The 26654-nt window shown below is 53.2% G+C and overlaps 1 protein-coding gene across 2 annotated transcripts in view; it reads right to left on the reverse strand.

Moving 5' to 3' along the window:
- The window catches only part of VDR (vitamin D receptor), a 38567-nt gene extending 18391 nt beyond the window's left edge, over nt 1-20176 (reverse strand). The window contains exons 1-3 of one of the 2 annotated variants that reach the window (XM_085320172.1): nt 20144-20176; nt 18859-18960; nt 14454-14497 (exon numbers count right to left, since the gene is read on the reverse strand). The gene's annotated coding sequence lies outside the window, so the exon portion shown is untranslated. Of the gene's footprint in view, nt 1-14453; nt 14498-18376; nt 18525-18858; nt 18961-20143 lie in introns of those variants that run through there. The other variant, XM_085320175.1, reaches the window with a different exon arrangement.
- Between the last annotated feature and the right edge of the window lie 6478 nt (nt 20177-26654).

Below are 26654 nucleotides of genomic sequence, written 5' to 3' on the forward strand. Positions count from 1 at the left end.
CGGTGACCGTCCGACTGCACACCCAGGGCACGGTTTGCTTCAGCCCCGGGTGAGATGCAAACAACACGTGCTGAACAGGTTGCCACGATCTCAAAACAACCTGCCCCCACACACCACCCCAGTACCACTTGTCTGGTTCCCACCACCCCTCCTGCCCGCAGGTTACGGGGGCGATGGCGCAGCACCCGGCGCGTGCCTGCTGCCGGCATGTTGCTAGGAGAGCTGGAGGAACGCGCCAGCGATCGTGGCGCCTACTGTCTGCGAGAGCAAGGGTACAGGAAGAAAAGACGACAGGGAGAGACATACAGCTCGTTCCTTTAACCTCAAGTAATATTTTCCTATAAATTTAAATTTCACAATTCAGCCTGTCAAGCGTGCAGCAGTGCGAGACCTGCCGCCTTGCGTGGGACGGCGTTAAGCAGAGCCGAGCGGCGGCTCTAACGCCGCTCCTCGTTCAGCTGAAAACGAGTGCTCAAAGTCAACGGGATCATCGCGACGCCGAGACACGCGTACAYGGAGTTCCTCCTCCCTCCTCACGTCGTTTCCCTCCTTTAGCAACTCCGCTCATGGACGAGGAGCGGCACGCCAGCACCCGGGCATCGCAGCATTGGGCCAGACCCAGGAAAAGGTTTTGTTGTGATGTTCTGCCTTCCCCAAGCRTCTCCTCAAGCTGCTGCCTGCTCTGCCACCCAGGCTTGGGCACAGGGACGTCCTCACCTCCAGCTACTCCACGCAGGGAAAGCTGATGCCAACCACAACCTGTCAAGCTGCTGGCCACTGGGAGAGCTCATTTCTACCTGCCCAGCACAGGACAGGTGTTTCCCCACACCTCCTTCTGCCAGCTCTCAATTAAAAAGTAAAAGGAGATTTGGTCACCGAGGTTCATAAGTCAGTGCCCGACTCAATTCCTGTAGGGATGATACTGCCACTACAACCTGCCATCTCTGACTTCTTGGAAAACGTTACTCAGCCCCGTAATGGAAGTGACGTCTGTGCAGGGTGGAGCGCTCACGGGAGTTTCCCTCCACCCCCGTGGAAGGTCGCTCATTCATCTCGCTGACATTTAGCCTTCACCCCTTCCAAGAGAGGAAAGCGTTTGCATCAGGACTGCTGGCCTCAGCCGAGCAGGCTTCAAGGTCGCACCAGTTTGGCRGTGGGTTATAGCAGAGCTGCAGCGACCTGGGTTTTGCCCCAGTAAAGCCCCAGGTTGGCTCTACGCCACTGCACTTTGCTCCATCTAAGGTTTCGCATCCTCATGTACCGAATCTGCAAAGCAGTCAGAAAATTTCAAGTTTCAGATGATCCATCCTGGCTTGTATGAAGCTGTCACCGTAGCAGAGCTGGAATGGCCACAACACACTGGCAGGGACCGCCGTGTAATTGTAATTAATGGTCAGAGCCCGTCGCTGGGACGCGGCCAGACAAAGCAGCAATCCAGAAGCCGCTTTGCTTGAGGATGAAGCGCATGGGAAAGCCTCACCTGCCCAGCCTGAATGAGACCCCGAGGGGGAAGAACRGTTTGGTACAAGTAAATGGGCTCTCTTTGCTGGTGGCTGTGCTCCAATCTTCCTTTTGAGCAGCGTTACAGCCAGGGTTGTGATAGAGCCACTTGCAGCTAGAGAAGCTGAAGTCCCCATACCTGGGCAGAGACAGCTGGGAAGCAAGACGGACGCATCAAGTTGGAGACAAAAAGCCAGTCCCAGCTCCATCTCTCCCTGTCTTACCCAGGAAGGGGACTCACTGCTGCTGGCCAAACACACGAGTCAGGATGACTCGGCCCGAGGCCGCATGATGCCTCCCCCTCGATGGCAGCACGTTAGAGCTACAGGAAAACAGAGGAGTACACAGAAAATTACTGCTTGCCCAGAGAGCCAGACACAGCGYCAGCTCTTCTTCCTCCTCCACGCTGAGCCCAAAGGATGGTTGTTCACTTTTAAGCCTATATGAATCTCTGACTACCCTCAGTAGCCACTCATTCTCGTAGGAAGTATTTCACTGAAGTATTTTCCTCACACTTTATCACTTTCCTTTCTCTCTCCCTGACTTGCAGAATTGCAAAACTCGCGTGTGTGGCTCTCCAACTTGGCAGAAGGGAAAAGGCTTCAGAGGAGCTTTTAGCTCGTGCTAAAAGCCTTACTCACTCCTATTCAGTGGCTGCACAGCAGTGATTATCCTTCCCAGCATCGCAGTCCTAAAGCGCCTGTTGCTCTGCTGGCAACGGCCAGAGCTAGGGCTAACACACACCAGCTTCGACAAAACCCGAGCCAGAAACTGGCCCGAAGGCTGATGCATAAACCTCAGYGTGGGAGACAGCTTGTGGCACAGCTGCTCAGCCCCGAGGTTTCCCGATACACAGAGCCAGAAATACCTTTAACACCAACTCCCAGTGTAAGGAAACGCTGTAGAGCGCTTGTTTATAACTGTGCGYGTGTAGCAAGCTGAGTCTTGCACAGCAGCCTTGAACTTGTGGAAAACGRGAGCCTGCAACACTCGGAAGTCAGCAGGGCAGCAGGATTTAGGGCAGAAGCAGGGGTTTCCAGCTGTGCACGATGGGGTCAGACCTCATCGCATCATGCCCTGCACAGGTTTAGTTACACCTAGAAGCGAGACCATGGCTTTATCCAGCCAAGCCTTGAATGCCTGCAAGAAAGGGAGTTCGTGCTTCACCAACCGCTCCCCGGAGGTCCGGGCTTTGCCAGACTGAAATTTGGCAGAGAAACTAAGCCCCAGTGGGCTTTCTCTTCAGTTTTGGGAGTCAAAGCAAAGAGCTGACAGCTTCCCAGAAAAGAAAAGGTGACATTTCATTAGCTAAAAAGAGGGATTATTCTTTGGCACTTCAAGACTAACGTTGTTAAACTGTTACGTATTGTGAAAGTTCTCAATATCTTTGTTCTCCCATCAAAAGGCATTTTGGGGGGTAAATTAATCCGCCAAATAAAACAAAGCTTCGCCCACACTGCCCGAAAGGAAGAGGCTGGTTCCTGAAGTCAAAGTAAATCCTCACCCCGACGCTGCTCACGACTCGGCYGAGTCTTGGAGAGACCCGCTTGCTCACATGGAGTTTTCTCCGCTTTCCTGGCTCGCRCACTCAGTTAACACCACTTTTGACACGTGAAAACACGACACTCCACACAGTCTCTTCAGAGCCTCTGGCAACGCAATTGCATTTCAAGAGCCCTTTTCCAGTACAAAACAGGCTATTTATACGATCTAGTAGTGGCATGCGAGCAACTCCTTGCTCTACCTTTTTTTTTTTTCCCCCAGAAAAAGGCAATTAAATCATTTCCTTCTGTAGCTCCAGGGAGCCCTGTTATTCAGCTACTGTCTATGAGATTTATTAGACAGCTGATCGACGGCCTCGTGGGCAGGCAAAGCATTGCTTCCATACGCACACTGGGAGCCCAGCGCCAGCAAAGCGGCTCTGCATGTGGCACATAGAGAGATGCAGCAGGTGAAATTCCCCCATGCCACCGTGCAGCTGGATTCCTCTTAACACCGCTCACCTCTGTTTCCAGGTTGGAATCGCATTTTTCCAACTTTCCCCAAGACCCAGAGGGACTGGGACCTTCRAGAGCCAGGCAAGGGCAGCGTAGGGAGACTGGCAGCTATTTATTACCTGATGCAAGACAGCTTGYGCCACTGTTTCTGCCATTAATTTGATTAACGGCAAATCCTCCTGGAGCATCTACTGACGCCCCCATCCCAGGGCCGGAGGCTCCTCTGTGCCAGGCGACATAAATGTGAYGCTTCTTACCCCAAAGAGGCCAGACGCCACCAGACTGCAAATTTATATCACTGCAGTGAGACGTTCAGAGGAGGGTCTGAGGCTGCAGCTGTGCAACAACCAAAGGAGCTATAAACATTAGTTTCAAAGCCAGACACCTAATCCCACTGTAAGGAGCAGGATGCTGATCTCGTTACCTGTGAGGAATCGGGCACTTTTCAGGCTTGCTCTAAAMCCGCAAGAAGCGTTTAGAGCAGAGCAAGCCCAAGGGCACGCTGAACTCGATTACAGCCAGCGCTCCCCGCTAACACAGTTAGGGGCCGACAYCTGAGCAGCCACCTCCTTCGTGGCGAAGCTGGAAGAAAAGCAGTGGCAAGGCAAGACCGAGTCTGCCCTCTTCGCTACCGTGTCCAGAACCCTTTAACCTGGTGAATAGGGAAACTAGAGGGGGAAGAGAGATACAAGACTGTCTCCAAACACTGGGGGTCTCCAGGCTCTGACTTGCCCGCAGACCAAGGGTCCTCAGCACAGCACTGTCACCCTGAGTATTGCCCTTCCTGACTTTTCTGCAAAGGAATATCACTCTCCCAGGGTTTTGGAGAGAAATTCAAAGCCACAGAGTGGCACCAGGAGACCCTGAAGGCATGCAGAAGCTGCCAAGCACGCAGCCCTCTAGGTAGGCTGCAAAACACRCCCAGCCTCGCTAATCCAGAGATACAACAGCAAGTCCTCAAACACACACATGCACTGGGCAGATCTTAGATCTTGGAYGTGTCTTCTCTTGCCTCACCTCGCACCCGCCACAGACAGGAGTCGGATTTGGAGTCTGCACACAAACTGTAGCGGTTGGATATGTCAGTTGTGAGTGTCCTGGATGGAAAGCGCAGGAGAAGCCTGTTCCACAGCCCCTGAGAGGGGCCAGGAAAGCAGGTGTGTGGCAAGGACTAGGGGCAGCCAGAGGTGAGCATCTCCATGCAACCTCTGTCAACAGCTTTACTAGCTCAGAAAGGCAAAAGAAAAACACTTGGGCATTTACAAGCTCTTTTACCACATTAGCCAAGTATCTTTATGAGGTCTCACAAGACAATTAGGCAACAAATCCTTACACGCGAAGGTAAAAACAGAAAATATTTCTAAGCACCGTTCCCCTCAATGGAAGGAATGAAGTAAACAGATTTCCAGATTACAGCTTGGGCACTGTGTCAAAAATACCTCCAACCTGACTCCTCGCTGGCGAGACGCTTTGTCGTTTACGCCACAAAAAGACTGAACAGGACACTCACGGCAGAAAACCATCTGAATCTGCGAGCCAAGGAAGACACCATGAGCACCACATTAGTGGCAGCCAACTTGCCTTAATATACAATTTTTATGCGAGCAGCATGTTGTTTCTCAAACTCTCCTTCAACAAGAAAATTAAAGCAACTTTTCATGCAGCTGCATGACAGAGGCTGGTGGAGCTTCCCCTTTAGCTTCTTCCCCGCTCCGTGGCCTTACAACACAACTGAGTATCTGTTGGTGTCATCTCAGCAGGCACGGGGGAAGCTGGAAAAGGAATCGCTTGGAGCCAGCCCTGCTTCAGCCTTGCCCCTGTTCTGGGGCTGATGAGCCTCTCCTAAAGCCACATCCTCTTGGGACCGACTTGACACAAGCRGCTGCAGACGCAGCGCCAGGTCTTGAGACCATCTGCCAGCCGGGATGAGCAAGCCTGGCAAACCACACCTGGAGCAGAGGCCACTGATAAGAGTAATAACAGAGAGGAGCCCTCAATTATCACGTTGCAGGAGCGCCCACGGACCCCAGCACAGTACAGCAGCCATCCCTGCCCCGAGGAGCAAACACGGTGGAGTTGGCACGAGTCAAGAGCCAGCCTGAAATGCAACGAGTTTCCAGACAGTTAAAGGATTTGACAGCATCATCGCAAAGGAGGTGAAAATAAATACGCAACAGGAAGGGTGGAGCGTCCTCCGGCACTGAGTCAGAGGCCAGGACGGGCTGCGATGGGCTCCAATCATCAGGCATCTGGACTTCCTAAGCAGCCTTTCCAGTACAGCTCTGCTGATTGCTAGGTACCTCATGCTCTCCAGATCAGGGGCTTCTCCAGCTTGTCTGAAACCCTGTTCCTAGATTCATCTGGCTGTATAATTCAACCAGCTCGTAGTCCCCAAGACCAAGGGGAAGAGCTGGCTAGTGAAGACCCTCATGAACAAGCACCACCCTAGATTGCTTGTAATRTCACTTTAGAGCAAAGCAGCTGTTGCACTTAAATATTTAGTAGCTGTGACACTGATCCATCTAGGGATTCAGAGTCCAAAGATTTCTAGAGTTAAATCAGTCACAAAAAGCCTTTAGATACTAAACAGCTTTGGCAAAGTGATGCTTTTTGTGGGAAAAAGTCCATGAGAACAAGAAGCAATGAGTCAGTACTTGACATCACGCAAAGCAACTCTAAAAGCTCTTACTGTTATTTTTATGATATATACAGATATCAGCTACGATGTGAACTGCATCCTCCACAATTTTAGTTCTGGCCCGTTATAGCAATTGGGTCAGAAACATTTCCACAGTCTGGAAGTTCCCAATCCCACTGGCTCCAGTGTGAGCTGGTACAGAGACAGCAGTCGGTCGTGTCCCTTTGCAGGTCAGAGAGGCACTGGCATCCCCGGAGCCGGTGTCCGGCGGCAGCAGGTCCCCAGCTGGGTTTTGGAGCAAGGCGAGGTGGCTGGCATTCCTCCCACATTAGCCCAAGGCAAGGCCTTTCCGTCACGCCTGGGTCAGACTCCATCTGCCCTGACAGGTTTCCAGGAATGAGGTTAACAATTCCCACTTCCCCCGTTGTGGGGGATGGCAGGAGATGGCTGCTGCGAGCGTTCGGGTGAAACTGGAAAGCAGGAGGCAGCTCTCCCAGCCTTGTCCGAGACCTCCCTGCCCTCTTCCTAACCATCCGTGTTGTCTGCCCCATCCGAAGAAACACAGCTCTTCACCCAAACAGAAGAACCATCCGATTCTAGYGTATGGGAGAGCTGTGAGTTGCGTTGGATTTAGCAGCTACAGATAAAGGCAGGAAAATAAGGAGAGGAGGAGGGAAGGGTGAAAGCTTGCCAACCCATAAAGCAAACAGCAGAGCAGGTCAAACATACCAGTGCTAGGGCAACTCACCCCAGGAACTGGGGAGCAGGGAGTGGGAGGTTGCAAGGAAAACAAACCAGCTACCATCTGAGCTCCCAGCTGTCACGAAGCCCCTTGCAGACAGAGGTGGGACCGTGCATCTGCAAGGGGTCCCACACGTCAGACAAGGCCAGCCAGGGCGCTCGGGCTCCACAGAGCCAGTTACCCTCCCTATCACACCAACACAGCAGTCTTCCCCGCTCAACTCAAGCCCACTAGAAGCTGGCACTTAAAAACGAGTTGCATTTCAGTTGCGACAGCGTTTGCCCGACATCCCCCGTGCTTTGAACGGGGAGCAACACCAGCGCTGACCACTGCCTCCCCGCGCGGCCGCGCCGCGTCTGCGCGTTTTGCGAGGAAACGCTGACTTCGCAGGCACGTGCCGTGCGAGGGTCGCTGCTTCTCCTCCTTGCGAGGATCACGYGCCCACGGCCACCGTTTGCTCCGCAGCTTTTCACGGAGGCAGGAGGCATCGCCTCGGACTCTGCAAGTCACRCAGAATAAACAAACTCTTTCACAAGGCATTAGACTCAAATAGCAACCTCGAAAATAGCTCAGCATTGACTGGAATGGGGAGACCACCATGGCTGCAGTCGTGCTAACTGCAGCAGACTGCCTCATTTCCTGAGCCGTACCACGGGAGGATGTTAGTCATGAATGAGAAGTGACAGTGGTCACACAACCCATGCCTTGCAGGCCAAAAAGCTTGAGTAAGGCAAAAAAGAGAAATATTGCATTTGCAGAATGAAAGTTGTTTGGTTTCCCTTCACTCAAGCTGTTGCACGTGTTTATGATTAAAAAAATGGGGGGGAAGAGGCAGCTGTAAGATGTTAAACTGGATTATCTCAAAACTAGCTTGTGYGATCATCTTATCTACAGCAAGAAGGAGTTTCCAACTGACACAACTGCCTATCACTGAAAACACGGTCCTTTGATTAAGGCCAAAATCCAGTTACACTACACCCAAATGAGGACAAACCTCTTCCTGTTCCACTATGGGAAAAACCTGAAGGGCACCAAGTTTTCCAAACTTGGCACCTGTACCATCAYGCCACCTCTGCAACACTGCGCACGCAGGGAGCGGAGGGGCAGCACTGCTGTAGCTGCTCAGGCTGCTGCATGGCCTGTGCACGTCGGTCAAAAATCGTTGCAGAAAAAGTGAATGTAGCGGCATGTTAACGCTTGCATGTCAGACAAGCTACTGCTAGAAACTCTTTCCTATTTCAGCTCAAAGCTCTCAACACTAATGTCACAGCCAGTTTGACACCAGCATGGAAATCAGGTTTTATTGCACACTTGGAACTTAGGGGCAGAAGCAGRTGCTGGAAGAAGTCACATACAGGATATTTCAGCTTAGTTTCCAGGAAAGTAGGTGCACAAGTGCCAGTTCACAGAAAGGATTCAGTCCTGTCCAACTTCCCTTCTGACTCACCGAAACAGCCCGCAAGCTGCTCTGCCCAGATTCAATGGAAGAGCCTGTTCCCAGCTGTGCCTGGGCACATCTAAGTGGCCTCCACAAGAGATATCCCAAGCTCCCAGCAACAGATCTCCTTGCAGACAGGAGGTTGCAAGAACTCCTCACTTGCTTCTCCRGGAGAAGCTGCTAAAGAAAAGGCAGCTATTTAAAAGCAACCTGAGAAGTAACATCCAGAATCTTCCCTGCCCAAAGTACTCATTAGCTCAGGGAAAGAGAAGGATAAAGTCCAGCCAAGCATCAGTCTCACTCAGATTTCTCAGCACCTTTTATGACTTACTGCAGGCTGGGGAAGTGGAGAAAGGCGGCAGTCATGCTCAGATGGATTGCTTGACTACAGGAAGCCCTGTTTGACTGTCCCAAGGAGCTCCATGGCTACAGAATAAAGCTAGCAGACAAAAAAAAAAAATCAGTCAAGACCAGAGCTACTGAAAGGTGGCACATGACGAGCTCAGGCCGCTGGCTGGAAGCACTGTGGCACTGCCACTGCCGAGCCGTAGGAAGCTGTAGATTTGTTTATTTTTCAGGCGGATGTGGTRAACGCAAACACATGTTTACTGGCACTGTCTCACTTCGTACAGCACCACAGCCAGGGCAGCTGGTACTTATTCCACCCGCTACGGTTTTACCAAAATTAAAAGCTCCATGCTCGGGGTCCAGGTTATTGAAGAAACACAGTGGGCAGYTGGGGAAGGGCACTGGCTGCAGCAAGCGCCTGGAGGGGTCCCGCCGGGCCACGGTCCGCTCAGGTGCGCACCACCGTTCCCTTCTCCTCTCACCAACTCCTAATCCGGGTGCTAGTAACAGGCAGGGGGAGCTGGGCAATAGCCCTGGAGACGTTTGACACAGGAGGAATCCAAGGCCAACGCAAAGCCTCGCTCCCTCCCGTACCGCGACGCTCGGCCAGGCGCTGCAGCGGTACCGTATCGCCGGATCGGGYGTTTGCTCTCCCCGAGCTCCCAGACGGGAACCCAGCAGGTCTGCAGAGCTGGCTGAGAGCAAAGCATTTAACCACAGAACAGGCTCTTAAATTAAATCCATTCCAGCTGCACTGTGTAGTATTTGGCATTAAGGTGCTGTAACTCTAACTCATTCACAAATTATCAGCAGCAAACGTCTCCGCAAGCCAAAAGGGGCAGGAAAGGCAATTTTAATTACAGATAGGACTAGCCTGTAACAGCTATTTCCTTCTTTCACATTTCCATTTCTTATCTAGGAGAGCAATTTCTCCAAGCTAATTTTTCCACTGGAAACTACCTTTAGCTTAGTCAACATGATTTCCATACAGATATCACTGTTATGAGGCACAACAGTAGAGGAGCAAATAACACCGCCACATTTGCATGCGGCTAATTGCAGGGCACAGCAAGGACAGGTCAAAGGGAATGTTTTCCTCCAACAGTTTCACAAATTCATAAGGGTAATTATTTCTGGAGACGCTTCCCTGCGATGCTTAACATCGCCAAAAAGTCTTCTTAGATCTCAATCATCTAAGCCGATCGCTCCAAATTGCCTGTCCTTCACCTGTGCCTTGGCTCCCTAATCACTAATTCCACAGTAAAAGCAGCCAAGGAATCCTSTTTCATATTTCAAAGATTCAGGACAGACCAACAGAAAGGAGCTGTCCCTGCACGTGGGAAATACCACCCTCAARTGTTTCTCCCTTATTTCGAAATATATGCAAACAGGTTCTTGCTAAGAATGCAAATTGTTCTAGCACTCTCCAGAGAGATAAAAATCACACTAAGAATACACAACCCCCCCGGGACTCCTCAGCAATACTGAAAAATTTTGTTTTTAATTATATCAAGCCAACATTGGTTTTAGTAGAGATGGAAGAAGAATGTTTCAGCTGATATAAACTGTGAATTACCACCAAAAAAAMCAACATAGAAGTAGTGAGCCCTGAACCCATGACCAAGGTTTGGGAGATCAGCTGTGTTAGTTTCACCAGTTCAAGTAGAGAGTGCAAGTCCTTCATCCCCTTAAACCAGAGCAGGTGCCAGGAGCTGTACGTCCAGCTCCTCAGCAGGAAAAGCTCCTGGCTCCTTTCATACAGACTAGGACAGGCTGAGAAAGCCACACAAATTCCCTTTAAATGCCAGCAGATACAGCCACAGCTAGAACCAACAAAACCAGGTCAGATATTACAGCACAGCCATAGCTCGGACTTCCAGAGTCTAGGATTTGCTTGAGAGAAGTGCGTTAAGCCAGGCAAGCCCCTGAGTGACCTTYCTTCTAGAAGTCAATAGCAGGATATACAAGAACATCTTCACTTCGCAAGGCACGAACCCAGAGCTCTGCAGAGAGTCCAGAATTCAAGGTCTCCAATACTGGGCATCGGATTTACAAAGCGCTAACGTATGTTGAAAAGAGATAGGGACCTTCTGAGGCTGCCGATCAGCTCCGGTGGCCTTTGAAATAATAAACCAATTCACCAAGATTCCACAAGATAAAAGACAAGATTTGAAGTGATTCCCAGAAGTAGGCAGAAACCTGGCAACTGTGGTCCATTAGTGCTGGAAGCAGATAGTGTTAGATGCCTGCTGCAGGATGCCTAAAGTTCCTGTCTACACTCATGAATCTACTCGCTGACAAGCAAAGTTCTCAAAAGAAAAAAAAATGCAACTTAAAGCCATTTGCATCCATCTAGGCTCGACCTGCTCTGGTTACAGATTTTCTACCCAGCTGCATTTCCTAAATAATTCAGACATTTCATCTATTGGGGTGAGGAAAGACACAGGCGTGAAGAAAGCCGCATTTGGAGAAGGATTGATTTGTGATGCCTTAGACATTAAGTCAACACTGGAGAAACACAAGCCTTGACCAGCCCGTTACGGGATGCAGATAAACCCAGCAGACTTGTCCCCTCCACCTCCAGTTTAAAAGGGGGTCCAGCCTCCTCACCAAGTGCAGCTCCCAGGAATTTGTCATTACAGCAGACAGTAAGTGGCATTAGAAAAAGTCTCATTCTAGGAGAGGAAAGATTAACTCTCAAAATGCAACTTTCCTCAACACAGCATAACAGGACTGAAAGTCTCACCAGCGCGTTTGGGTGGGAAGTTACAACATGACCACGGGAGCCAACAGCTTTTGGGTAAGATGGGACGTGAAGTCAATGCATCCCTAGACCTGCCTGCACTGAAGACGACTAGTGCACGACAGCAGGCAGTTTTAGATTTAAGGCAGCCAAAGACTGAATCGTACRGTCTCCGAGGCCATCCCACAGCCAGGCATGTGACACAACAGGAGCTGCCAAGTGATCAAGAGACCAGACTCTAGCTCCCAGAGCTGCCCAGAAGCGTCTCTGCCTTGTGCACAAGCTCCTGAAGCTCAGCTTGCCCTAGCAATCACTCCTCAATGAGGCATTGCTTTTAAGAATAAGCTCTCTGCCTTCAGATTATCCCACTTTTCCTCTATGTGGRAGTCTGTCCTATCCGCCCATACCCCTCTCCAGCCCAAGCATTCCCTACAAAGCTTATTTTCCTTGAGAGCCGCAAATGGAGTAGTGATTTTTCCCTCTACAAGCTGGGCCACCGCATTCAACTGGAGATCTCTTCAAGCTGCTTAAAGGACAGCTATGGACAACCAGAAATTCAGCAGCCACACGTTAAAACCTACCACAGCACCAAGTCAGGAGGKGGAACAGTGCAAAAAGCAAAATGGAAATCAGACAAAACCAAGAGGACATCCCCATGTTCTCTCACCTACAGGATGAGGGGGGAAAAAAAGGCAAAGTGACCACTAAACCTTGTCATTAGTAAGAAAGGAAGTTTTTGTCAGAATTAAAGCCTATTGCTGTATACCAGGAACCCTAGGGAGGGGTCAGACCCACAAGCTGAGCTCTGGGGCATCCTCAGTCCTCCCAGTCCAGTCCGACCGTTCTCCCAGACAGGGAAGGCTGTTTACCTGCAGTAGGTGCCCAGAGAGCGTGATTAAGAGGCGCTGGCTCCTAGATCTGTGCTTCTGTCTGGACGAGCTGACGGGTAAATCCAGAGCTAAGCAGCGCTGCAGCACGTGACAGCAAGGCAGAGTCATGCCCTGCCCTCGACAGGCAGCTCCTTCTCCAGCAATTTTACTGCTGCTCAAGGAAGTGAGTGGGTGAACGGCATTAAAACTGCCTTCCTGCACGATGAAGTCTGCAGGTACTTCTGCTTTTCTCCTTCCCAAGGAAGRGCAGTAGCAATCCCATTCCCCCAGATCAGCCATTTTCACTTCAGCTCGCCATGGAGTAGAAACTGCTCTGCCCAGGCACACTTGGGCCGCAGTAAAAGAGAAACAACACTCTGTGCTTGCAAATGTGGCGTTTGAGAGCAGAGCAGARGCTCGCCAAGTGCTCCAACCCTGACCTGCCAGCAGTTAGGCACCACCGCTCCTACAGGTAGGTCTACACGCATCCTTAGCGTTACCCATGCTTTTAGGCACTTGGTGCCCTGCCTCTGATCCAGCCTAGCTTTGTCTCTGCTGCATTTCTGTATCTAAGATCACACAACCAAGGTCACGGACACCTGAGGTTTTGTTACTATCACAACATACTTCACTGTTTTGAAATTCTGCCATCCATGCAAGGCAGAATAAACCGAAGGAAGTGCTTCTCACAGYGCAGTAGCCCTGCACATATGCACAGTTCTTTCTTCTGTTACAGATAAAGGGTCTCCCACTCTACTGTAGCAAGTGATTATTTATATTTTAATAGCATCAAGCAGCCCAGGACTGTAGCTGAACCAYGCCAGTTCTTTCACCTTCTTCCAGTAATGTGCAGCGTCAACAAGGAGGACAGTGTGGGAGGTGAGAGGTGCAGAGGCCAAGACAGCAGAATTGAGAACAAACTGGTTTCTCCTCCGTCTGACACCAAACAGACCACAGGATTACTCGAACGTCTGAGCAGCTCAGAAAACAATCGCCCCTCCTTTGAGCATGCCAGTAAGATCGCAACTCGACACTCCAGTTCCCAGGCTGCTTTTAGCACAGAGACAGGTCAGAGAGCTCCCCGCAGGCCAAAAGGCCAGAGGAAAGCAAGGTGCCAGGAGCGTGTTGAGAAGGGCTCTTTCCCCACAGAAGAAACTTCAATTCAGCATCATGAGCTAGTCAATACAATCTCCAGATGCACAGTAAGCCAGGCTATCAAACCATAAACAACTTCTGAAATAAGATCTCCCTTTACCTGGCGAAGGTGGACCCAAGCTAAATGAAGCCAATCTCCCGTCCACCAGTGCTACTGGAGAACGGCCGATGCTCGAGGAAAGCCAAGGGTGCCTTGGACAACGTTCCCCAACGCGCCGTATTAGAGCTCCACAGGTCACAGCCAGCGCTCTGCCCACAGGGGCATGCTATTCCGATACAAAGGTGAGACAGAGCTCCCMGGTCTGATCAAGGCCACAACATATTCCGCAAAACTAAGCAAGTCTAAATATGTACCATGCCTGTATCTTATCTACTGCTGTTTTAACGGGCATAGTTACAGAGCCGTGAGTGCTTATTTATAAGGCCCCCTCCATGTCAGCACTATCCACATCTCTGCAGCAGGTTAGAGAAGTGAAACCTTCAGAGGCCTGGAGACAGGACGCAGCGCCCAAAGCAGTTTCCCTCACCTGGCAGATGGTGAGGGACAGCACAGGACGCCAGCCAGCCTGGCAGGCAAGGGAACAGTCACACCTCCGCAMCAACGATCACCTCGCCCATCGCGGGAGGCACTGCTTCTTGCCCAAGCAGGGGGGCAGAAAGAGGTGGTGGCAGGAGGGGGAGAACTGATGAAGCAGGAGAAGGCGTTGAGCATTGCAGCCCTGCGTTGAGAAACTGAAATAGCACCTACACAGGCTGAGCACCTAAGTGGAACCAGTCAGGACAGAAAGGCCTGGAGCAAAGGAAAGTGAATGCTTCCGGCATACAGAATCCTTACAAAAAGGCACAGCTTTTCAGAAGAAAAGAGTAGAGAGACTTCACAGGTAAAGAACACCCTTTAAAACCAAACTTACCTCATCCAATATACAGGCCGTACTGTCACCTCTGAGTTTCTCCAAAAATCTCTGGAAATTGTGAAACTAAAATACTCACGGGACTTTAGTTTAAGACAGGAAAGCCACTCACCAGTGTCAGCAGGTCCCAACGTCCTCAGCAGACAACATATATTCCTGGAAACAAGGATACTACTTTTAGGTACATAGACTAATACGCCACATATTGTTTTACCACTTTTACGCCCTGTTCTCAACTATTAATAGCCAAAAGTCACTTCCACGTGTGAGGTTTACCTTGATACCAGTGTTCAGCACAGATAAGAAAACTGTTTGAGGTGCAACTGATTCAGCAGATACATAAAACGATGGTGGAAACACATCAGAGCGTCACTGTCAACTACCCTGCTACGTTGCTCCTTCAGCTGAAGTTACCCTGGGATCTCTTGACTTTGAGGTAACCTACCCTCAGTCATTGCATCTGCTTCTTTAGGTCATTGCTGAAAAACTTCATCTTAAAGCCCATAAGTGTCTTTGACCTTCCTTATCTCACTGGACTTTTGTTCCCCTTGCAGTTTTATCTTCCTCACACCCTGGTTTAACAGTCCTTCCCTCTTTCAACCCCACAGGCTGTTCCTGCGTGCCAGATGCTCTACTTTTGCCTTAACATAACCCCTCCCAATGAACTCTTGAAAAATAGCTGGACTTAATTTCTTACTGCATCATTTTACCTTAGTGTTAGCACAATTTTAATACTTCAGTAGACTTTCCTTCCTGAGCAAAGGCTCTAGGCTCTGCTGTCCCTACACTGACTGAGGCATGAGCTAGTCCATTAAATTTGGAAAAATTGGGTAAATACAAGTGACATGTCCCAGTCCCTGGACTCCTTTTATAGCTCTCAACACACACCAAGGCCATTTCTTCCTTCTAATAAGCAATATCTAGAGGAAAAACTACTTTCAGTTTAGAGCACGGTGCTGAGGAGGAACAGGCTGATGCCAGAAGCCACCTTGGATTCTTCCACGGGGCCTGATCAGCACCTTCATGTCATAAAATGGATAATGAAGGCACTAATCAATGCATTACATGTTCAGACTTACTACCCTCACACAGTTCTAATACTTGAGGATTTTGTTTGGTTAGGATGTTTTTGAAGAACCAGCTAGAAATTAAAAGTACCTTTACTGAACAAGGCTTGTGGTTTCTTTAGCAGCAGCATTCTCCAGGCTGGGTTCCTCTTTAGAGACAAAAATTTAATGCAAACATCCCAAGCTAGATGGAATTTTCCCCACACTCATTGCATTAATGCTCAGTTATAAGCTACAGGTGTTTCCGAGGTCTTTCGGTATCTCTAGTCTAGAGGCAATTAGTCAGAGTAGTGTGCCACTACTTGTATTTGTCATTTTCAGGTTGCAAAACTGTTCTAAATTACTGCCCATCTCTCACCCCCACCACTGGGTGTTGTCAGATACCAGYGGGTGCCCATGCGTCAGGACAAGCACCACACGGCTGCTGTCACGCCAGAGAGGACCACGGCTGGAAGGGCACCAAGGATGTCAATTGGGAACTGTAACACGGAAGCCGTCACACAAACGTGACCACTGCAGATCCAGTGCCTAGTGAACAAGAGCAGCAGCTGGCATGAATCAGAGCTGAGGGAGCAGCAGAGGAACTGGGGACACTGCCAGGCACGGTGCCCCTTGAAACGCGGCTGTGCTTTGCCTTCAAAAGCTAGCGTCCTGGATGGCAGAGCGAAAAACAGATCAAATCCAGAATTTCCCATCACTCAAGTCGCATCACAGCTCTGAAACCCTTCAAGGCCCAGTCAAGTCCCCAGAAATGTTCTCAGGCAAGGGGGAGGAAAATGAGCAACAGAAACCAGGTATGCTAAGCCTCCCCTCCGTGGGCGCGAGACAAGGAGCCAGCTGTCGCAACAACTTTCACCAGCTGCCCAAAAACAGAGTTGTTTTGCCCCCAAATGTTTCTGCCTTGATGATACATGGCGAGAATGAGCTGTTTCACATTAGTTATGCAATCCCCAGAGCAGAGTGCTGAAACGCTCTGCTGGCGCCTCTTACCCAAGAGACGACTCTGGGGTTACCCAAAGGGATAAATCCCCCCGCCCCGTAGCTATGGTTATGAAAGACTCACTAGCCCATGGCAAGCAGAGCCACTTCTGCAGAAGTCAGGGCTGACGACATCCAAATCAGAGGGTCCCCACATCTACAGGGGCAAGGATGAACTGCACGCCTGCTTTGCGACGCGGCCAGCTCTCCATCCAGGGCTGCCACCTGCATCTCTAGGAGCAGATGGTCCCACAGGACAGGAAGAAATCCTGGCCGGCACCTAGACACGTCCCTAGCAACAGGGAGAGAGCTCCCAGCCCAGAACACGATGCAGTTCTGATGTTGCATGCATTTATTCACTTACCACCTGCATCATATTCAAATACGGACAGGCATCATCTAAAACCCACTTCCCACAGARCATTTGCAAGCCACGACGCCCCGTACACAACACCGCCTGAGGAAGCGGGATTCAATTCCCCACAAGACAGGGCTTCAGGAAAACACCTTTCAACAGCATCCAGCGCCCCTTCACAGAGCAGACCCAGTGTTTCTGTGCACATCTGCTCCCCAGCCACCGCAGCAGCTGATCAGCAGCAGCGAGGGAGGGAAAGCGCAATCATGGCTCTCGTTTGGGGCCATAATCGGACCAAGTCTGTTCATGCCAGACTGATCAGACACCCAAGATGCACAGCCCCTTCCTCTCGCAGCACTGAGCACAGCTGCCTGCACCAGGCTCTTGTTGCGCAGCCCCACGGCTGGTAGAATCGGGGTCCTTTGCCTTGCACAACTAGGGGAAAAACATGCGTCGCAGCTCAGCTGACAAATCCCACCCTTTGCCATCCTGCTCAGATGCTGCACAGAAGAAACAGACCCCTTTACAGCCTCTTTTAAGCCTGATTATTTCTCTTCCAGTGACTTGACACTTTAGCATTTCCCCTTTGAAAGCCACAGGAAGTTTGGGCTAGACTGACTTCACTTTGGCTCAGCAATAGCAGGTTAAAAATTATTCTCGAGTGCACCTCTAACCAGTGACAAGAATAGCCACTTTTCCAAAGTTAGCTATTAAACAGGAAAAAAAAAGGTTAGATTTCCCAGCTTTTTACTAAGTACATTGGGATTAAAGCAAAAACACTTAGTAAAAAGCTAACTGACTCAAGGCAAATTCCTGACTGATGAAAAATCTATTACCATTTCGTGCCTTTGTTATTTGAAATCCTGMTGCATGATCTTACAGCTGATCTGTTTACAGGCAAGCATGATCTTGGGCAGACATCTGACTACGCCTCCTGCACCTGATGGACCTTCCTTGATTTTCAGGGTACTGGATTCCCTGGAGGGACAGTTGTCTGAGCAATACACAGCTGACAGCACAGCCTGCAAAATTACCAAACCTCAGCCTATTGCACCCCAGCACATTTGAAAGAGATGTTCACCTGGAACATCCATACCACCAGGTACTAGACTGCAGTCACATCAGGTGCTTGCACTGCAGGAAGCACTTTGCTTACAAGCCAGGACYCAGATCTTGCTGTTCCCCTCTGGGCTGCAAGGGGCAGCTGGCTGAGACACATGCAATACCCTGTTGAACTGAGGGCACTCATCTGGCAAGGGATAAGCAGAGAGGTAAGGCACAAAACACCAAACCTTTAACCATCACAGGTTAAAGCAGCTTTAAAAGGAGACTCTGAAAGGGGGGTGGGCAGTGGAAAGCTGCACTCATTTTGCCTGTTGCCCTGATAAAAGTACTACTACATCCAGGAAAATCTAGCTCCCATTTAAGTACACTTTAACATGATATATCCAGAATAGCTACAAACCCAGACTGACTTGTCTCGGTAACCAGCTGCTCTGGAGAAAGAAGAGGTTTTATATTAGTGAGTAGTTACAGCTAACCTCCTGCCCCACCAGGGCAGACAGGTTAAATATTCTTTAGGCTCCCCACACGTGCAGTGGCACTCACAGCACTAACCCAGTCAGCCCGGCTCACCCTCGCTCCTCAGCGGAGGAAGCGCTGACAAGGATCTGCGGCCCGAGACCGGAGCTGGGCGCCGAGCAGATGTCTCCCTTCGGAAGGAAACGCACGCTACCCCGAGATTGCTGGTGCTCCTTTAACCGAGCCCTGGGAGGAAGATGAGTCACTGCCCAGCTCGTGTGGGAGGAGAGCACGCCAGCAAACGCTGCAAACCCAGGGCTGAATTCTCGCGAAAACCAGTTTCTGAAGAAACTTAATGCTGAAGACTCCAGCCTAAGCCTCTATCGGACAGTTTAGGGCTTGAATGAGGGGAAAAGAGGAAGGCACAGCTCACCACAGGAAACTGTCCCCTCTACCTGTCCTAAACCAGCTGCCCAACACTCCCCCCCGCTGAAGTCCCTTTAGATACTCATTCCTGATGCAGAGGTGCCCTGCTCAGTCTAGGGAAAGAAACCCCTTCTTCCTCTGCATAGGAGATGCAGAAAGGTTCCTGGTACCTTCGCCTTCTCTTCGCGCTGGGAGCTCACGGGAGATGAGGGATTCTGGCAGTCACATTCGACGCGGCACACAAGATCGCTCAGCAACAGGTGAAAAAGCCGCTGGAGAATCGGGCAGGGAAAAAAGAGACAAGCATAGTTACTGCCACAGCTGGATTTTGGTCTGGCATTTGATGTCTCCCCCACACACACCTTCAAGACACTTAATCGGAAGCCTGACTTTAAAACATGCTTTAAATCTGGCCATTAATCAGGTGCTTACCTGAGTCAGAGACCAGCCTGTGGGCAAGAGACAGGCTGGAAACCCTAAAGCACAGAGCAAGCACGCCAATGCCAACACCTTGGGGGGCCTGAGCCCCCCATGGCGGCACCCAGGTAAGTCACTGGTGCTGCAAATTTGGAGACAGCAGGGACAGGACAGGGGGAGTGGGCGAGTGTCACATCCCACAGCGGGGACCCCAGAGGCAGCGGCAGAAGCGTGAAGTTTGCAAGGGGCTCCACAAGGGGGGCACACAATTGCACCCCCCCAACTCCAAGCTGAACCCCCATTTCTGGGCTCAAAGCATGTGTGTGGAGRGGCAGACTAGAGACAGGGCAGCACTAGGGACCCCCCAGACACAAATCAGGAGCCACCCCCTAACACATGGGGGGAGAGAGGCACGAGCATGGGGGGGGGCCTGTGGACCCTCCACAGCAAGGGGGCCCCATTCTCAGCCCTTGAGACCCTCATTGAAAGGGGGGTGAGGGGAAATACCGGGGTCCCCCCACACATGGGACCTCACTTTAGAGGGGGGCACAGGGTCCTCCCCATACATTTACAGCACCATCAGCTCCAGGAGTCACTGAGGGGGGTACAAATAAACACAAGACCCACAAACCCGTGGGGGGGGTGCAAGGTCCAGAGAGGCCCCCAAAGCGCTCACATGCTGCCCAGGTTGGGGAGGGACACACGGCAGTGGGGGGACCCCCCAACCCACACAGGACCCCCAAACTGAGGGAAAACATAGGGACTGGGAACAGCCCCCCCCCCCAAACCGACACGGGTATCCCAAACCGGGAGAGGGGCGCACATGGGGCACCGAGGGTGACCCCACACGCGCCCCCCCCCCTCCACGGGGGGCAGCAGGGTCCCCACAGACGCACCCCCCTGCCCCCAAACGTGCCCCGGTGGCACCGGAGCCCCCGCCACCCCCGTGGGCCGGCCCGCGGCGGGCAGCAGGGCCGGTTTTCCCTCAGAGGTGCCCTCGCCGCGGCCCCCCGGTGCCTCGGCCCGCGGCCCCGGTACCTGCGCTCCCGGCGCCGCCGCCCCCTCCCTCCCCCACCGCCCCGGAGCCGCCTTTTGACGGGAACCGGCCGGCACCGCGCCCCGCCCCTCGCCGGGTCCCCGCCCACTCTCCCGCCCCCGCCCCACCCCGCCAATGACAACGCGACTGCACCTTAGCCACGCCCCCTAAGGGGCGAGGTGCTCTCGGACCCGCCCATTGATGCCTTATAAGGCCCGCTCAGCGTCAAGCCCCGCCCCCTGGGGGGCGGGGCGCGGGCTGGCGGGAGATCGCACGTGGGTGCCTGCCCCGCCGGAGGGTCCCAGGCCACGCCGGGACCGTCCAGCCCAGCTCGGCCCCCGCTACGGGCCAGCCCTCCACCACGCTGCCCTGCACCCACGGCTCAGGGAGCCCTGGGCTCCATCAGCAGCTCCTAGGGTGCCGGTGGGGGCTTTCGGGGTACAGCTTTTTGGGGCACAGCCATCCCAAAGAGCCCMGTGGGGTCTGAAGGCTGCGAGCCCAGGGGCGGCAGCCTGCGTGGCATTCACTTCTGCTCACCCAGCCTGCGGTTTGTCCCTTATTGGGACAGGGACGAACACTGCTGGTGTCCTCCCCAGCAGGGCCTGRCAAACTGTGTCTCCGTAACATGGGATTCTGGGGGGTCCTGAGCACGTTTGGGTGACCCTGCCCTATTTCTCCTTTGCTGTGGTGCCTCCTGGAAATCCAGGTGCTGCACAGCTCTGTTGCCAAAGCTGGCAGTGGTTCAGAGGCTGCTTCCCTTACGGACTTCTAAATAAAAGATACTGTGCACTGGGAGCACTCACCGAATTTGTCACACAGCAACCTCCATCTTGCTTATGCTACTGCAGTACGTGCAGGGCTTATCTTCCTCTCCTGTTTTTGGAAGGACACCTGAGAGCCCTGCCAACGCACACTGCAAATCCTTTATCTGATAACAGCTTTGAGAGAATTCACGTATTTTTCTGATGCTTAGATCAGATTAATGGGTGGGAAGCTGATTCATCCTCTGCCTCTGGACTAGAGAGGGCTAGTTAGTGTCTGCTAATGTCCTAGGCGCAGCTCCAAGCGCTAGAAATGCGTACAGCCAAGGGTGGGYAGGTGCCTCGTGGAAACATGACAGCCACAGCGTCACAGGCAGTGGCTTCACGGCCCACACAGGAGCTGAGCCTYGCTGGCCCAAGCACAGACTTCCCTGGACACCCCCGGGAGGACAGGAAGGAGTCTGGGGGCAGGGTCCTGCAGGACACCTGGTTTTGGCTGTCACTACAGAACCTGGGTGGTAGTTGAGGTCTCTAGGCATCGCGGCAGCACACGGCAGTGACAGAGGGTCTCTGCAGTCCCAACAGCAGGCCCGAGTCCCAGCCAGCACGGACTATCGCCCATGAACAGCCGGCCAGGCCAAGCAGCGTTTGCTGCCATCCCTCTCCCCAGCTGGATCACAAGTACGGACCTCGGCCACCCAAAATCGCATTTCCAGCGACGTGAGTCAAGCCGGAGCGTGGGGGTTTGGGATGAGCAGGTTTGGCTGGTGTCGCAGCCCCAACCCAAAGCTGCTCCATTGCCTGRACATGTTACACCCCAGGTCTGAAAACACTCAGGCTCTTTGAYGGTTCTTCACTTTCCATCCTCAAAAACACGTCACTGAGTGCGGACAGGAATCAGCAACATTTGACAAAGGAGGGAGCAATGCTTCAAGAAAGCCCCTGCCATGACAATCTCAAAGTTTATTACATGTTCTCTAAACCCAAAACCCCAGGAAAAAATGAGCTCCCGATGCACAGCGGGGGAATGAACCTCTCGGGTAGGGAGACAGCGAGGGCGGCCGAGCCAGCGTCACGGCAGACAGCAATCACCACCCCTGAACCGTAATCAGCAAGTTCAACTGCTTTAATTTGCCCAGGGAAAACATTTTGCTAAACGTTTTTAAATTGATTTAATGAGGCCAATCAGAGGAGGGGGGGGAAGCCTGGGAGGAAATGGGAGTTCATTAAAGGCAATTCGGCAGCACAGAACTTTTGGAGGGAGCGGGCAGAGGCCACGGGCAGACGCTCCTGCAGCAGCTGGGGCGACTTCGCCCTGGAGCGGCTGAGGAGCGCTGCCTGGGCCCTGTCCCGTCGCCTTGTCGTGGGAGCGCTGGCTCGCACAGGGGAGATGGGACCAGCATTTTAAACCACCGCAGCCTTTTTTGCAAGGTTTAGCCCTGTGTCTTAAACCTTAACGCAGCAAATAATCCACTGACCTCGACTTGTGCGTAGTAGTGCAACGTGCTCCTCAAACCAATAAATGATAGCTCTGCTGCCAAACCCTGCTGTTCTTGTGTACATGGACCAGTTTGTGCCTGAAGCTATGAGGGAGGCTTTACACCACTGCGAGCTTTAATTTACACCCTCGCTGTGGCTTGTGGTGGCTTATAGCCGTTATCCAGCTCTTCCCTTGAACCCAGGCTGCTCTGCCGCTGCCTTCGCCTTGCCTTCCCTCTGCACCCACCGGGAAGGGGGAGCCTCGCTGCGGGGAAAGCCATGCAAAGAGCCGTGCAACCGGGCTGCAAAACCTCTCCCACGTCAGTCCCAAAGGATGCACATATCCGCACGCAAGGTCCAAAATCTTGCAACTGGTGCAAAATTCTGAAATTGCGAAATTGGCGCAAAGTGTGCGAAGCAAACAGCAATTGCTTGTAGCGTGGGTGAGCAGTATTAATGCTACTAAATGCTCARACAGGCCCCTCCGTGCCCATGCACCTCGCAGGCTGGCACAGAGCGGTTTTACCGACCGACGGGCTTGTGCGCCTGGGTTTGCTTGCTTGTTTACCATGAAACATCACTTTCTTGCAGGTTGACGACATTAACGAGTTTCATCTCGCATCTTGCTCAGTCTTTACTGGGAAACGCCAGGGTTAATGGAGAGAAATGATGGCTCAGCAGCTGGTACACCACTTCGCGAGAGAGAGGAATCAAAGCTCTCCTCTGCCACAGGCTTCCTGTTCGGCCTCAGACAAGTCATTTAACCTCTCCATGATTCAGTTTGCCCTTCTAGGACTTTGGCTGTAAAAGTCCCTAAAGTTTAAGCCGTTTGTGTTAAAAGGAGTACGGCCGGGCTAGCGACGGGTAACGGCAGGGTTATTTCCAGCTTTACGTGACGGCACGTTGCCCCTCTGCTCTGCCAGTGCTGCTGCATTGAAGGTTTCTGCAGGGACCTGCTTCAGCTCCCTTAAAAAAAAGCAAATTAAACTGGGGGTGTCACAGCCTGGGACAGGAGCAACAAGGTGTCTAAGGGGGGAGGCAGAAGAGGGGGAGGGAGAAAATCCTCCTTGGATGCTCTTCCTGTGGCACGGTCCAGCCCTGGCCATGGGGATGGGGCTCAGAGCCTGGGAAAACATCACCTTCCACGTGAAACAAAAYGGGGAAAAGCAACGCCTCCGAAAACGCAACTAATGGGAATCACTTTGCAGCTGGGAGCTAATGGGGTAATAGGGCTGGYTGCGTGGGCAGGCGAGCGCTCCCGGGAGACGCTCGGCAGCGACTGCGCGGTCGCAGCCGCCCCCTTTGCCGAAACCCGGAGCGCAGGACAGTCACGGACACCTGGGTCCCCGCGTGCCTCCCGAGAGCGATCCGCCCCCGGCGCCGTGCCTGCTTCTCGCAGCAGCCCGAGCGCGGGATCCTCTGGCTTTCTCCGGGGCTGACTCACGCGCTCGATTTGTCCTCCGGGCAGCGAAGGCTTCTCGGGAAGTCGTTGCAAAATCCCGCCGGTGCGATGAGCGCGCCGACGGCTCCGTCCCCGGGGAAGCTCCGGTGTCTAACACGGGGTTGAGCTCACCCTGCAGCCTGTGCCTTGGGGCTCGGTGCGGGCTCTACTCTGCCTGTGCAGTTTGCGGAGCCCGTCCACGCGGGTGGTTTTGGGCGGCAGCCCGATCCTGCACCTGCCCCTTCTATCTCCTGCCCCGTAGGGTCCTGAGGGCCAGCATCCAGCGCCTTCGCTCCAGCCTGCAGAGAGCCAGTGCCTGGCTATCCGCCCGCTCGGCTCGGGAGCGATCAGGGATGCACAACCATCCATCACTGACAATTACGGGCAGGCAATTAGCATCTTGCGAACGGTGAGCCAGGAAACCTCCATCACGCTGGCATTTTGCTCCTGGGAAGGAGAGAATAAATGATCCATAAAGTTTCCACCAGCAGCAGAAGTTGGCAGCAAGGAGAGCAGATACAAAGCAAGTCCCTGGCACTTGGGAGGCATCTCTCTCTCGAGCATGCAAGGTTATTGGGAATATTTTCTTGCAATAAACTTTATTTTTATGGTTTTGGTCAAGCAGTTGTAGGTTATGAGGGGAAGGAATTCAGTTTTCCACTGAGATCTCACGTTTATAGCGGCAGAAAAACGATAATTTGCACGGGATGTTGTGGATTTGCAGCACTGCCGGGTTTATAAATGCCAGCTGCCGTTTTGGGGCACAGCCCTACATTATTCAGGCCCTGCATTACCCAGGGGGGAAGCGCAGTCCGGGAAGACCCACGTCCAGGCTCATCCTGTAGCCCCGCCTGGTCCCACGTACCCAAAGTCCCAAACCCCAGAAGACCCAAACTGRCCATTTTGCGTCCTTTTTCAGAGCTATTGGTCCGAGGGCAATGGGAGCGATGGGCAGTTTTGACTCCTTTTCTCTGTAAATTTGAGCCTTAGAAACTTCCCAGATGCTCTGCAGCAYCACAGCACATCTCCAGGATGTGACGCTGCTCGTCCTCTGGGGACCACGTCGATCAAGGACACTGAGAAATTGCCCCAGCAGTTATTTATTCATCTTCCAAGGGGTTTGGCATGGTCGGATGGGAGCACTGGGATGCCCCCGGCAGCAGCCGGGCTCGGTGCAGCCCATGCCAGGCTGAGCTCTGCCAAAGCGGGGACAAACGGATGCTGGGTAAGGATTTTCCAGCCATAAAACTGAAAAAAAAAATAAGACAATAAAGTCAGGAGGGTTTGTGCAGGGACAATTAGGGAGCCGGAGCAAAGATCAGTGCTTGGCGGCATTTCCGCCATGAGAGCTTCCAGGCAGCGTGGGGCGATGCAGGCTGGGCTTGGCCGTGCTGAGGCTGACCCTTAACTTGGTTTTTCTGAGGGGGGGAAACTGCAATTTTCTCTAAAATATTTTCTAGCAGCAGCCGCCGGTGCCTGTGCTCAAGCAATCCGCTGGGATTGCTTCCGGGCAAAGCGGCGGCTTTTCTGCTTCCCATTTGGGCAGCCAGCAGAAAAGCAGACTTGGCTCCASAACGGGGAAAAGACGAATTTTATCCGGATGAGCTGCCTCGGGGCAGGAAACACTTGCTGCGAGGGCGGCCTCGAGCATCCCGCTGCAGATCCGCGCTCCACTGCCCCGGCCGCCGCGCAGGAACCCCGTGAACCCAGTTACTGCAAATCACATCCAAATGGGGGCAATTTCCCTCCRCTCGGAGCTGTCGCCTTAAACGCCGGGTTCATTTGGGTAATTGGTCTCCGGGAGCTCGGGTTTAGCGCGTTAACCGCTGCRGAGGGGTGCGGAAAGCACGTGCGCGGCGCTGCGGGGGGGACGTTGTGGCGAGGGGAATTGCAGGAACGCCGTGCYGGCACCTTCGGCACGCTGTTTCGGAGCCTGGGGGCCAGCGTGGCGTCTAGTTCCCCCCACCCCGTTGTAGGGCCGGMCCCACAGCAGCTCAGAGTGGCCCGGGATCCTGCCTCATGGCTCTCCCCGGTTGTGGGGCCGGCCCCGTGGTGCCTCGGGATGGCCCAGTGCAGCACCTCACAGTTCTCCCTGGTTGTGGGGCYGGCCCCACAGCAGCTCAGAGTGGCCCAGAGTGGCACCTTGCATCTCTGGTTGTGGGGCTGGCCCCACGACAGCTCAGCAGTTGTGGGGCCGGCCCCATGGCGGCTTGGGGTGGCCCAGTATGGCACCTCGCGGCTCCCCCCGGGTGTGGGGCCAGCCCCATGGCACCTTGCAGCTCTCCCTGGCTGTGGGGCCAGCCCCCGGCACCTCACAGCTCTCCCCAGGTGTGGTGCCAGCCCTATGGCAGCTCAGGGTGGCCCATTATGGCACCCTGCAGCTCTCCCCGGTTATGGGGCTGGCCCCACGGCACCTCGTGGCTCCCCCCAGTTATGGGGCTGGCCCCATGGCACCTTGCAGCTCTCCCCGGTTATGGGGCTGGCCCCACGGTGGCTCACAGTTCCCCCCAGGTGTGGGGCCGACCCCACTGCATGTCACGGCTCCCCCCGGGTGTGGGGCTGGCCCCACAGCACCTCACGGCTCCCCCTGGTTATGGGGCTGGCCCCATGGCACCTTGCAGCTCCCCCTGGTTATGGGGCTAGCCCTACTGCACCTCGCGGCTCCCCCCGGATGTGGGGCTGGCCCCACGGCACCTCACGGCTCCCCCTGGTTATGGGGCTGGCCCTACTGCACCTTGCGGCTCCCCCTGGTTATGGGGCTGGCCCCATGGCACCTCGCGGCTCCCCCCGGGTGTGGGGCTGGCCCCACAGCACCTCGCGGCTCCCCCTGGT

Source organism: Rhea americana, unplaced genomic scaffold (genome assembly GCF_003343005.1).
Source record: "Rhea americana isolate MKP2758 unplaced genomic scaffold, rheAme1 scaffold_615, whole genome shotgun sequence".
Classification (NCBI taxonomy): Eukaryota; Metazoa; Chordata; class Aves; order Rheiformes; family Rheidae; genus Rhea; species Rhea americana.